Here is a 14,300-nt window from a genome sequence, read left to right as displayed (position 1 = left end):
CTCCTCGTCACTCCCCATCCCGACTGGGAAATATATCGCCGTTCCTTCAGTGTCGCTGGGTCAGAATCCTGGAATTCTCTCCCTAACAGCATTGTGGGTGTACCGATAGGACATGGACTGTAACAGTTCAAGAAGGCAGCTCACCACCACCTTTTTGAGGGGCAGCTGGGGACGGGGCAATAAACACTGGTCCCAGCCAGCAACAAACACATCCCCGAGTGAGTGAAAGAAAAATGCCTCAGAAAGCAGACATAAGCATATGCATTGTCTGTCTCAGACATCTCTTTAAATGTGGAAAGCCATCTAAAAATTGTAGACAAGCCTAACTTTGAGATCAATTGAAAAAGCTGGCTTGGTGTGTCGCAACTCAACACATTTGAATTGACTCATTTCCTTTGCCAATTTGTTCCACAGATGTATTTCCATTGAGAAATCTCCAGTAGCCCACTCATTTTTGACTCTCTGCTACATTTGTAAGTGCTGATCTATTTTCAATGCAAAGTTATTAACCTTATTGCTTTCACAAATACATTACATCTACAAAGTCCGTCTCCATCACATGTCAATGTTCATTTCTTTTACATTATAGGCCTCTATGGAAATATTTATATAGCATATCCCAGCTCCTTGGGGCGGCATGGTGGCTCGGTGGTTAGCACTGCTGCCTCACAGTGCCAGGGACCTGGGTTTCGATTCCACCCTCGGGCGACTGTCTGCGTGGGGTTTGTACATTCTCCCCGTGTCTGTGTGGGTTCCCTCCGGGTGCTCCAGTTTCCTCCCACAGTCCAAAGATGTGCAGGTTATGTGGGCTGGTCATGCTAAATTGCCCCATAGTATTGCTGGAGGTGCAGGCTAGGTGGGTTAGCCATGGGGAAATGCAGGGTGACAGTGCTGTGGCTGGTGGAATGCTCTCTGGGGGGCTGGTGTTAACTCAATGGGCTAAATGGCCTGCTTTCACGCTGGAGGAGGGATTATATGATATAGAATAAAGATGGCATTTCAAACACTCCAAGGACAAGGACAGCACAGGGTCAGCTACAGAGTAAAGATCTTCCTACTGTTTTAAACTGATAGTAAAGTTCTGTCATCTCTGTCGGCATTGTGCTAGTTGGGTGAGCCATGGGAAATGCAGGTCTACAGGGTTAGGGTGGGGATGGGGGGGTGCACCTGAGTGGGATGCTCTTCGGAGGGTCAGCGTGGACTCAATGGGCCAAATGGCTGGCTCCCACATTGTCGGGACTCCACGATTCTCGCTTTGCAAAACAAACAAACGTTGATGCTGCAATGGATCCCAGCTCTCTTAAAATGTCGCCACTTGATGAGAAAATGTAAGTGAAACATATCAGAATTCTTTCTTCGGACTGATCAGCACCACTTTTAGATTGCCAGGCTGTTAATTTTCCTTTTGGAACCTGCTCAAGTTGTACATGTGTGATCGGAGGAACTGATTACACAGCACAATGGTTTCATGAAAAAAAAAGCCTGAACTCTCCACCCAAAATGAATTTCCAGTGCTGTGCTTTTGATACTGAGCCAACATAATGTCTTCCAGGCATCCTTTGTCTGCACTGCGTTAGCCAGCACCAGGCACCCAGCATCAGTCAAGGCTCTGAGCCATAAGGCTCTGCAGACAAATCTCGCTCTGCCATGCTTTGGGTCAGACAGTAAACCCAAGCCTTGTCTGATGAGTTGGATGGGGTAAGGCTCTTATGCCACTAATTCAACAAAGCGTAGAGTAACTATCCTCAGTCTCCCGGCCAATATTTATTCTTCAATCAACACCACTCAGTCAAAAGTGAGCTCACTCCAACTCTGGAGATGTCATGAAAGCTTCCAAAAAATTCAGCACGGCCATCGAAACAGAGCTGAGCAAGAACGTCTGCCTTGTGTAAACAAATAACAGCAGGGGAAATGCAACACAGTACAAGTTCCTGACTCAGACAGCAATGGGATCAATTACTGCGACTGATGAGGTGTGACTGGTAGAGTTGAAAGACAAAATACTGTGGATGCTGGAAATCTGGAACAAACACCGAAAGACTGGAGAAACTCACCGCCTGGGGAAAGAGAATCAGAGTAAACGCTTTGAGTACGGTGTGACTCTTCAGAATGATGGTCAACCTGTGAGTTTTTCCCAGAAGCCAATGGCAAGTCTGGGAGAGACTGTTGGTCAGCTACAGTTGAGGCAGACTGGTGTCTCTCCAAGCTACCACAGCAGTCTCTCACTTTCTTGGTTGGAATTGTAGAATGCTTACAATATGAAAGTGGGGCCACACAGCCCATCAAGGCCACACCAACTCTCCAAAGATCATTCCACCCAGATCCACCACCATTCCCTATCCCCATAATCCAGCATTTCCCATGGCTAATCCACTTAACCTCCACATCCCTGGATACTACAGACAATTCTACTATGGCCAATCCATCCTAATTTGCACATCTTTGGACTGTTGGAAGAAACCCAGGCAAACTCAGGGAGATAGCAAGAACTGCCGATGCTGGAGTCAGAGATAACAGTGTGGAGCTGGAGGAACACAGCAGGCCAGGCAGCATCAGAGGTGCAGGAAAGCCGACCTTTTGGGTTGGAGCCCTTCTTCAGAAATTGGGGAGGGGAAGGGGGCTCTGAAATCAATAGGGGTGGGGTGCATGAGAGCAGGTAGATAGTGGAGCGGATAGGTGGGAGTGAAGACAGACAGGTCAAGGAGGCGGGGGTGAAGGGGGAGCTGGTCTTGGGATGAGGTTGGGGGGGGGCATGCGTGGGGAGATTTTGAAGCTCGTAAAGTCCACATTGAGTCCATTGGGCTGCAGGCTTCCAAGGCAGAATATGAGGTGCTGTTCCTCCAGTTTGTGGGTGGTATCATTGTGACACTGGAGGATGCCCAGGATGGACACGTCGACCAGGGAGTGAGAGGGGGACTTGAAGTGGTTTGCGGCTGGGAGGTGTTGTCATTTGTTGCGAACAGAGCGCAGGTGCTCTACAAAGCGGTCTCCGAGCCTCCGCTTGGTTTCCCCGATGTAGAGGAAGCCACATTGGGAACAGCGGATACAATATACCACATTAGCAGATGTGCAGATGAACATCTGTAAAATGTGGAAGGTTTTCTTGGGGGTGGAGGTGTAGGGACAGGCGTAGCATCTCCTGTGGTTGCAGGGAAAAGTGCCGGGGGTGGTGGGGTAAGTGGGGAGGGTGGAGCGGATGAGGGAGTCGCAAAGAGACTCCAGTCCCTCCAGAAGGCAGATAAGGGGAGGGAAATATATCCTTGGTAGTGGGGCCATATTGCAGGTGGAGGAACTGGCGGACCATGATGCGTTGAATCCGGAGGTTGATCTGTCTCACCCACCTGCCCCTCCCACCTCACTGATCAATCCCTACCACCGCCTACCTACACTCACCTATACTAGTTTCATCCCCACTTCCTTGACCTGTCAGTCTTCTCTCCACCTATCTGCTCCACAATCTACCTGCCATCAGTGCACCTCCCTCTCTCTATTTATTTCAGAGACCCCTTCCCCTCTCCCATTTCTGAAAAAGGGCCCAGACTCAGGGAGAACGTGCAAGCTCCACACAGACAGTTGCCTGCGGCTAGAACCAAACCAGGGTCCCTAGTGCTACAAGGCTAACCACTGAGCCATTGTGCTGTCTTTTTCTCACACAGAGAGCGAGAGAGCGAGAGATTCTTGCTTCCTATTTGCAGGCTCAGGACGTTTCTTTCTCCACTGCTCAACCAATCTGAGGGCTATCGTCAGACGAAATTTCCTTTACTCAAAAGGCTCTCGATGCAGTTCAGTCTGAAACTCGCCCCCTCACTGCTCCGAAAGCAGCAGTGTATCATGCAGCTTGAAAATGTGCAGCACTTGATCTTCATATTGCTGTGGTTTTTCAGCTGTGTCGTAGCCCAACTTGCGATTCAGTTTATAGCTCGAAGGAAGACGAAATAAACAGCTCCTACAAAGTCTGTACTATTCGGTTAGATAGATGCGGTTCAAAGGGGAACAAGAACCCAACTTCTGATAATCATGAGAAAAGTCTTTCAATGGCAGGTGAAGATGTGGACTTCTATCCAGATTCAGTTGTGATGTTCGTCATAATCAAACAGTGTGCCGATTCTCACTTAGAATTGCTATTTGGCTGGATTTCCCAAAGCTAAGTGCAATACTGACAGCACACAATATTATTAGATGGACTCTGCACACTCACAGTCTTCACCTCCATCATGAACAGATAGAGTATTCGCAGCATGCATTTTTGCACTTGATTTTAATTATAGATGCCTATTTCTACATTTAACATAAATTTCCAATGGAATCATGTCACAGTAACTATACCGTTCCACCAGACCTGACAGTACAACGCTTTCGTTCCTTTGTAGAATCCATACAGTGTGAGAACAGGTCAATCAGCCTGACAAGTCCACACCAATCCTCCAAAGAGCATCGCACCCATCCCCCTCCCCTTTCGCTGTAACTCTACACTTCCCATGACTAATTCACCTAATTTACACTGCCCTGCACACTATGGAGCAATTTAGCATGGCCAATCCACCCTAACATGCACATGTTTGGACTGTGGGAGGAAACTGGAGAACCCGGAGAGAACCCACGCAGACACGGGGAGAATGTGCAAACTCCACACAGACAGTCACCCAAGGCTGGAATTGAACCTGGGTCCCTGGCACTGTGAGGTTGCAGTGTTAACCACTGAGCCAACGTGCTGTCCCCTTCTTGCTTTGCGTTGAGATTAGTAAAGCAGGAATTGGGATTATTTATTTGAAGATAGATTTGTAGAGTCACATAGCATGGAAACAGATTCTTCGGTCCAACCAGTCCATGCCAAGCATAATCCTAAACAAAACTAGTCCCACCTGCCTGCACTTGGCCCATATCCCTCCAAAACTTTCCCATTCCTGTCCTCATCCATAGGAATAATGTTCACTGTGACTCCACCCGTTAAGGCTGCTTCAGGCATTTGCATGTGGCTCTTACAGTTGTGCTTGAAGGCTGAGTAAAGGCCATCAGACTGTCAAAAGGTAAAGTTGCCATGGTCCTAGTCTCACATAGACTGATGGTGAGTGACTTCAGCCTCTGTGAGAAGTGAATGCACAGCGTTGCTATCAAATTGTATTGTGGACCAGCCATCAAAGCTAAATGACCCCCTCGCTCGCGGGGCCGACAGTTGATTGGCGGCAGTTGAAGAGAAACCCCTTTAGAGATACATTGACCTTAATCCCAGCACCTTAGCCTGAAACTCTAACAAGGGACATCTGTTGGCTTCCGTTCTCCTGCCAAGTGCTTCTCTGGGGCAGTGTGGCTGGCTGTGCAGGAGCTGTATCTCCCTTAACGTGAGTGGCAATGCCAGTGGCTCCTGGAATGATGCATACAAGCCATTAAATGGTGTCAACTACAACACAATGCGCAACAATCCCACCTCTCGGACAGAACATCAGAAATACCATTCCGGAAAATTGACCAATGCAAGACTGAGGCATTGTGGCCCTAATTGGAGCGTGATCTTTCAAACCTCTCTCTGTTCTCTGAGGTGGATGGAGAAGATTCAATGACATGCCCTCAAAATACATTAAGAAAATAATCTGGAGGCACTAACGTTTTCTTATCTTAAAGGTAAGGCATTTTTAAGGTGAGAGGATAGAAATTTAAACAAAAACATGGTGGCAATTTTTTTTTACACAGAGAGTGGTTCACACATGGAGTGAACTTCCTGAAGTAGAGGTGGATGCGGGTACAATGGCAACATAGAACATAGAACATAGAACATAGAACATAGAACAGTACAGCACAGAACAGGCCCTTCAGCCCACAATGTTGTGCCGACCATTGATCCTCATGTATGCACCCTCAAATTTCTGTGACCATATGCATGTCCAGCAGTCTCTTAAATGACCCCAATGACCTTGCTTCCACAACTGCTGCTGGCAACGCATTCCATGCTCTCACAACTCTCTGTGTAAAGAACCTGCCTCTGACATCCCCTCTATACTTTCCTCCAACCAGCTTAAAACTATGACCCCTTATGTTAGCCTTTTCTGCCCTGGGAAATAGTCTCTGGCTATCAACTCTATCTATGCCTCTCATTATCTTGTATACCTCAATTAGGTCCCCTCTCCTCCTCCTTTTCTCCAATGAAAAGAGTCCGAGCTCAGTCAACCTCTCTTCATAAGATAAGCCCTCCAGCCCAGGCAGCATCCTGGTAAACCTCCTCTGAACCATCTCCAAAGCATCCACATCTTTCCTATAATACGGCGACCAGAACTGGGCGCAGTATTCCACGTGCGGTCTAACCAAAGTTTTATAGAGCTGCAACAAGATCTCATGACTCTTAAACTCAATCCCCCTGTTAATGAAAGCCAAAACACCATATGCTTTCTTAACAACCCTGTCCACTTGGGTGGCCATTTTAAGGGATCTATGTATCTGCACACCAAGATCCCTCTGTTCCTCCACACTGCCAAGAATCCTATCCTTAATCCTGTACTCAGCTTTCAAATTCGACCTTCCAAAATGCATCACCTCGCATTTATCCAGGTTGAACTCCATCTGCCACCTCTCAGCCCATCTCTGCATCCTGTCAATGTCCCACTGCAGCCTGCAACAGCCCTCTATACTGTCAACGGCACCTCCAACCTTTGTGTCATCTGCAAACTTGCTGACCCATCCTTCAATCCCCTCATCCAAAAGACATTCGAATTGAATTGAATCCATTGAAAAGACATTTGGATACGTACGTGAATGGGAAAGGTTTAGAGGGATTTGGGCCAGGAGCAGGCAGGTGGGACAAGATTAGGATTATGTTAGGCCTGGAGTGGTGGCACCACAGGGGTCTGTTTCTGTGCTGTATGACTCTATGATTCTATGGTTAGTCAAAATGCAAGGACTGAAGCAAAACACATTATTTATTTACAGTAATTAAAATACGGGCAAACGAAAAATAAAAGAATTGGCTCACCTGTAATCCTATTGAAACTCTTAACATACTAAGATGCAGTAACTATTACTAATTTACTGTTCCAATAGAGTAACATCTCATAAACACACCCTTGGCAAACGCCAATTCAGTAAAACAGACTGTCTCACATGCAATTCTGCCAGCAGGAAGAGAGCCCCAGCTTTAAGCTGTAATAGAGAGAGAAATAACAGCCTCCATGTCCAGCTTCAAGACCCCAGCAACTGCAGAAAGCTAAACCTAAACATCCTGGGGTCAATGGGAGCTTCACCCCACCCATTCAGGCTACTTTTATTGTTCCAACTCTTAAAAAAATACACCCAAGGCCTCACAACTTGTTTATCCTATTGGTTCTGGAGCAGAATGCATGATGCCTCTGTCTCGAATTTTCTTCATAAAAAGAAAAGCACAGCTCTTAAAGCAATAGTATTGTTACACATAAGAACAAGAGAGTTACTACCTAGCCTCCTGGCCAACATTTATCCTTCAACCAAGATTATTACAAGGCAGACGATGTGGTTATTGAGGGACATAGAGTATGAAAGCATGGGGGTAATGATGAAGTTGGATAGGACACTAGTTAGACCTGAGCTGGAGTAATGTGCACCGTTCTGGGTGACACTCTGTTGGAAGGATGAGAATGCATTGGGGTGAGTGCAGGTGAGATTTACGAGGTGGTTTCCAGAGATAGGGTAGTGCAGACCAAAACCAGAGGGGCATAGGTTTAAGATGAGAGGGGAAAGATTTAAAAGGGGCCCGAGGGGCAACTTTTCCCACACAGAGGGTGCTGCATGAAGGAAACAAGCTGCCAAAGGAAGTGGTTGAGGCTGGTACAAATACAACATTTGAAGTTCATTTAGACGGATACATGAGTAGGAAGGGTTTACAGGGACATGGGCCAAGCACAGGCAAATAGGAGCAGTCCTATTTTAAAAAAAACCCAGTCAGCATGGACAAGTTGGGCTGAATGGCCTGTTTGTATGCTGTCTGACTCTAGAAGAAACTTCACTTCTGAGGGAAGCTTGGAGAAGTTTACCTTGGAGAGGAGAGGATCGAGAGGGGATTTAACAGAGGTTTTCCATTTCATGAGGAGTCTGAACAGGGTAGATAAGCGAGAAACTGTTCCCATTTGGAACAGCATTGAGAACCAAAGGGAGTGGATTTCAAATTTGCTGCAAAATAACATGAGAAATAAACTTTTTCACACCGAGATGAGTTAGGGTCTGGATCACTGGAGGTGTGGTGGAGGCAGGTTGAACTGATGAATTCAAGGCAATGATACATGATCACCTGAATAGAGACAATGAGCGGATTTACAGGGAAATGGCAGGAGATCGGAACTAAGCGGGAATTCTTAGGGAGATGGCACAGATAGAATGGCCTCAACAGCTTCCACTGCACTGCGAGAGTCCTGCGATTCTTCACCTCGTTGCTGTTTGTGGGAGCTTGCTATGCACTGATGGATTGTCACAATTCCTGTGTTGCAACATTGATGGTGTTTCAAAGTGTCATTGGGCGATTCGAGGCCCCCGCAGGTCAGCGAGAGGCACTATATAAATACAAACCATTCCTAACGGAGGAAAGAGGAAAGGGAATGCTCAAGACGGAGTTGAAAGATTGGAGAAATATTAGAAAAACACATTCTTTGCAAGTTCACTGGTGTTTTTATTCCTTTGTTGCTCAGTCATATTTCCTTTGTGATTGGTCCAACATATTTGCTTAAATTGGCTCCGATTACAGACACAGATGTTGGAAACTGTCACAAATGCTAGAAAACCAAATGCAGGACATAGATATAGTTCTTAGGGCTAAAGGGAACAGACGATATGGGGATGAAAGCAGGAACAGCATGCTGAGTAGGATGATCAGCCACGATCCCATTGAGTGGTAGTGATGGCTAGAGGGGCTGAATGGCCTCCTCCTGCTCCTATTTTCGATGCTTCTATGCAAATTGCTATTGCCTGGTAGAAACGATGGTGACAAAGGCATTTGGAAGGTTTGCCTTCATTGGTCACAGCATCGAGTTCGGGTGTTGGGGCATCCTCTTTCAGCTGTACAAGATATTGTTAAGGCCCCCGCTTGGAGTACTGCTTTCAATTCTGGTTGCACTGCTATAAGAAAGATACTATTAAACCTGAGAGGGTACAGAATAGACTTATGAGAATGTTACCGAGACTGGAGGATTTGAGTTTATAAGGAGATGCTGGATAGACTAGAACTTTTTCATCTGGAGGCTGAGGGGTGACCATATAGAAGTTTATAAAATCATGAGGGGCATGTATAGGGTGAATAGCCAAGGTCTTTTCCCCAGGGTGGGGGAGTCTAAAACTAGAGGGGCATAGGTTTAAGGTGAGAGGGGAAAGGTGTAAAAGGGACCCGAGGGACAACATTTTCACACAGACGATGGTCCGTATATTGAATGAGCTGCCAGAGGAAGCGGTGGAGGCTGGTACAATTACAACATTTAAAAGGCATCTGGATGTGTACAGGAATTGGAAGGGTTTAGAGGGATATGGGCCAAATGCTGGCAAATGGGACTCGACTAATTTAGGATATCTGATCAGCATGGAGGAGTTAGACCAAAGAGTCTGTTCCCATGCTGTACATCTCGATGATAGCCAAGTTATGAAGATGCCGGCATTTGAAATAGGAGCCCATTTGTCAGCTCTGCTGAGTCGCGGTTCTGGTCATTGCAGGTAAAGCTACAACATTTAAAAGACTTTTGTACAGTTACATGGATAGGAAAGGTTTAGAGGGACACGGGCCAAACACAGGCTCATCATATCTCACAAACTTGATTGAGCTTTTTGAGGAACTGATCAAAAAGTTTGCTGAGAGCCGAGCCATAGATATTGTTTACGCAGATTTTAGTAAAACATTTGGAAAATTTCTGCAGGGTAATCTAATTAATAAAGTTAGATCACGTGGAATTGGTCAAACACAGGCAGGTGGGGCTAGTTTAGTTTGGGAACATAGTCAGCATGGACTCTTTGGGCCGAATGGCCTGTTTCCGTGCTGTATGGCTCTATATCGGTAGTTCTCCCATAGTATGATAGATGCGTTCTTGTGTGACATTGCACCATAGGACATCACGTTATCGAAAATTGTTATAGAAAATCATGACACCTGTACAGCAGAAAGTTCACATTATCCAGACGGCATCCACGACTATTCGATTGCTTTACGGCCAATTTGTGTTATGAAACACGTGTTGTAGCAGAACTACCTGCATCTCTGAAGTGTGTTCAGAAAAGATTAGTCAGGATGCTGCTCAGTGTGGAAGGTTTTAGTTTTGAGGCAAGACTGGACAGACTGGGACTCTTTTCACAAGAGGATAGGGTAACCTTTTACAGAGTCATACAGCATGGAAACAGACCCTTCGGCCCAACTCTTCCATAATAGAGGTTTTTGGGTAAAATCATGAAGGTCATGGTTAAGGTGAGCAGCTGACTTCTGCCTGGGGTGAGGGATTTCAAGACTAGAGGGCATATTTTTAAGGTGTGAGGAGAAAGATTTAAAAAGGACAAACACTCTTACAGAGAGAGTGGTTTGTGTGTGGAATGAACTTCCAGACGAAGTGTGGGTGTTGGTACAGTCACAACATTGAAAGGGCATTTGGATCAGTAAATGAATAGGAATGGAGGGATATGGGCCAGGAACAGGCAGGTGGGACTAGTTTAGTTTGGATCATGGTCAGCATGGACTGGTTGGACCGAAGGGTCAGTTTCCATGCTGTATGACTCTAAGACTCCAACATGACATAGGGTGGGGTCAGGTTAGAAAGTGCATTGTGTAACGGAGGTTACAGTCCCAGAATGTTTGAAGTGTACCCCCAAAAGCAAGTGGAAATGAAAGGCTAATCACATCTCATCATTCCACACAACAAAGGGACCATGTTCGCTGACACCACACTCCACTTTAAATCGCGTTCGCACAGATTTCGAGGGAATGCAACAGTGGTCAGCGTGTGCAAACATCGTCACTGTTGTAACATGCGAGAGACAGTTGTTGATTCGTACACAGCAAGCTCCCACAAAGAGAATGCAGTCATGGCCAGGTGATCTGTTTTTTTTGTCTTGTTGACTGAGGGATATTTTGATTTGATTGAATTTAATATAGTGTAGTCACACGTACCGAAGTACAGTGAAAAGTTTTGTTTGCGAGCAGTCCAGGCAGATCGTGGTAAGCAAGGGCGCATAGATTGTGGGGTAAGATAACAGGGTGTGGAGCTGGAGGTGCACAACAGGCCAGGTAACATCAAAGGAGCAGGAGAGCTGACGTTTCGGGTTGGTACCCTTCTTCAGAAAATGGCAGATTGTAGGATGTTTAGACAGAGTGAGGCACACAGGGCTACAATGCACAGGAGGTGCGCGCAGTAAGATCAGCGCTAGCAAGATTAACATTACTTGAAGTCAGAGAGCTCCATTCCTCAGTCTAATAACAGCAGGGAGGAAGCTATTCCTGAACCTGTCGGTGTGTGTGTGTTCAGGCTTCTGTATCTTCTGCTGGATGGAAGAGGTTGTAGGAGAGCATTACTGGGGCTGGAGGGGTCTTTGATGATGTTGGCTGCCTTTCTGCAGCAATGAGAAGTGTAAATGGATGGAAGGTTGGCTTCTGTGACAGTCTGGGCTGTGCACACCACCGACTGTAGTTTCTTACGGCCCTGGGCAGAGCAGTTACTGTACCAGGCCGTTATGCTCCCGGACAGAATGCTTCCAGTGGTGCATCTGTAGAAGCTGGTGAGGGACTTTATGGACGTGACAAATTTCCTGAGCCCGCTGAGCAAGAGGAGACATTGTTGTGTCCTCTTGACTGACGCATCTTATCCAGGGCAGTTTGTCAGTTATCGTCACTCCTAGGAACATGACGCTCTCGAACCCTCTCCACCTCAGTTCCATCGATGTAGATGGGGCTGTGCTCTCCTCCTTGCTTTCTGAAGCCGATGATCAGTTCTTCAGTTTTACCGACTTAGAGAGAGAGGTTTTTTTCTCTATGACGGGAGAACATTTTCTGCCCCTAAGGGGATTGTTCTTGTAAGGATACAGTTGAATAACTACTATATTGGCTGTTAGAGTGCATCTGGAGTGAAGTTAGTTAATGTGAGATGACACGTAGCTGGATTTGAGAGTAAAAGAGAACACTGTGCTTCAGCCTGCTTTGTAAATAGTCAATAACCATTTATTAGTAGATAATAGCATGGTTTCTCCCATCTTTTATCGATTCAGATTGCAGTGATTGTCTTAATATGGGGAAAGCTCAGGAGGATTTCAGTTTAATGTGTAATTTCAACGACGCCATATTCAGCATTTTAACATTCCCCTCCATCAAACCAGATTATGCCCTGGACGCTTTGTGAGTGGGACATGAATATCGGCCTTCTGACTCTCAAACAAAGCTGTGAACCATTAGGCCACAGTAGGCACAAACATGAGGAATAGCAAATGCTGTTTGCAGAGAATAAATGCATAGTATTGAGTCATAGAGACGCACAGCACGGAAACAGACCCTTCGGCCCAACTCGTTCATGCTGACCAGAGATCCTAAATTAATCCAGTCCCATTTGCCAGCATTTGGCCCATATCCCCATAAACCCTTCCTACCTATATACTCATCCAGATGCCTTTTAAATGCTGTAACTGTACCAGCCTCCACCACTTCCTCTGGCAGCTCGTTCCACACACGCACCACCCTCTGTGTGAAAATGTTGCCCCTCAGATCCCTTTTAAATCTTTCCCCTCTCACCTTCAACCTATGCCCCTCTAGTTTTGGACTCCCCTACCCTGGGGAAAAGGACCTTGACTATTCACCCTATCCACGCCCCCCAGGATTTTATAAACCTCGATAAGATCACCCCTCAGCCTCCGACGCTCCGGGGAAAATTACTCCAGCCTATTCAGCCTCCACCTTCGGCTCAAACCCTGGCAACATCCTTGTTTATCTGTACTTCTGGTAAGTGTAAAAGAGACATATTAGAAGCTCAAACTTTATTAACCCCTTCTGTCTCATTTGGCAGTTCATTGCCTCTCTCTACAGATGCTGCTGGACCTGCTGCGCTCCCCCTGTGTTTGTTTCAGATTCCCAGCATCCGCGGGTTTCGTTTTTATTCTTAAAGGATGAGAATGTCTGAGTGAAAACTATTCCTCGATCAGTGTGACATAGAAGAGACAGATCGAGCAGTCACAATCACGTTACTGGCCTGAGCTGTCTTGGTGTGAAAACTGAGTTTGGCATTCCCCACAACAATCGTGACTACTCTACAAACGGTTCTGTTTTGTATCACTGGTTCCCAGAAGGTTAGAGACCTGAGACCCTGACTTGCACAGATAAATAACTTCATTTGGTGAATTTTTAACTTTTTTTAACAATTGTTTATCTTAAATCATTCGGTCACAGTTGGCACAATTGAGAATGTCCAGTGGGTGTTTCCAAATCATAATTGTATGTAACAGAAAACACTTTATTTTGGGCCACAACAGCATCTGTGCAGGGACATAGATTCATAAAGGTCTGTAACATTTCATAGTAACACTTGACACAAAACAAAAACATTTTGTCAAGCAGAGGCTAAATTTCAGTGTCCACAGTTTGAACTGAATGACCTCAAACCTTGTGTTCATCGGAAGGCTCTCCTTTCTAAGCTCACACGTGGTTTTTCAGTCGAAAACCTATGGTCCTTGTGACTCATCTCCACTTGTTCCTTTCTGTGTGTAAAGCCAAGAAATAGACCGTCAGCAACAAACAGGAGCTGGCTTCATCGCGGCAAAGTAATATTTTTCTGATTTTGGTTTCAATTGTTGATCAAATGTTCACAGACCCTGGCAGAGAGAAGGTACAGGATTGAAATCAAAAGTGTTGTGCAAGTATGTGGCTTTGAGGAATGTCTGAGACAAACAGCTTTGAAATAAGGACGCCACTCAATGGCAAGCTTGAGATTCAACAATTTGGGCAGAAAATAACCCGGCAGGTCTGGCAGCTGAAGTGGTCGGGGAGCGCAATCAACATTTTGGGCCTGCGGTTGTTCATCAGAACTGGGTGAAGTTAGAGACGTGACACTGTTGGAGGGAGAAGGGTAAAATGGATCACAAAAGAGAAGGTTGATGTTAGGTTGGAGGGCAGAAGGTGTTATAGAACAAAAGATGAATGGCCCCCACATTTACCATGGCTAACCTCCACCTAGCCTATACATCCCCAGGTACTACTGGGCAGTGTAGTATGGTCAGTTAGTTTAGCTCTGAGTCGCTCAGTGGTTAACACTCAGCACCAGGGATCTGGGTTCGATTCCAGCCTTGGGCAACCGTCCGTGTGGAGTTTGCAAGTTCTCCCTGTGGGTTTCCTCACACAG

Source organism: Stegostoma tigrinum, chromosome 39 (genome assembly GCF_030684315.1).
Source record: "Stegostoma tigrinum isolate sSteTig4 chromosome 39, sSteTig4.hap1, whole genome shotgun sequence".
Lineage (NCBI taxonomy): Eukaryota > Metazoa > Chordata > Chondrichthyes > Orectolobiformes > Stegostomatidae > Stegostoma > Stegostoma tigrinum.
This window is presented reverse-complemented; position numbering follows the sequence as displayed.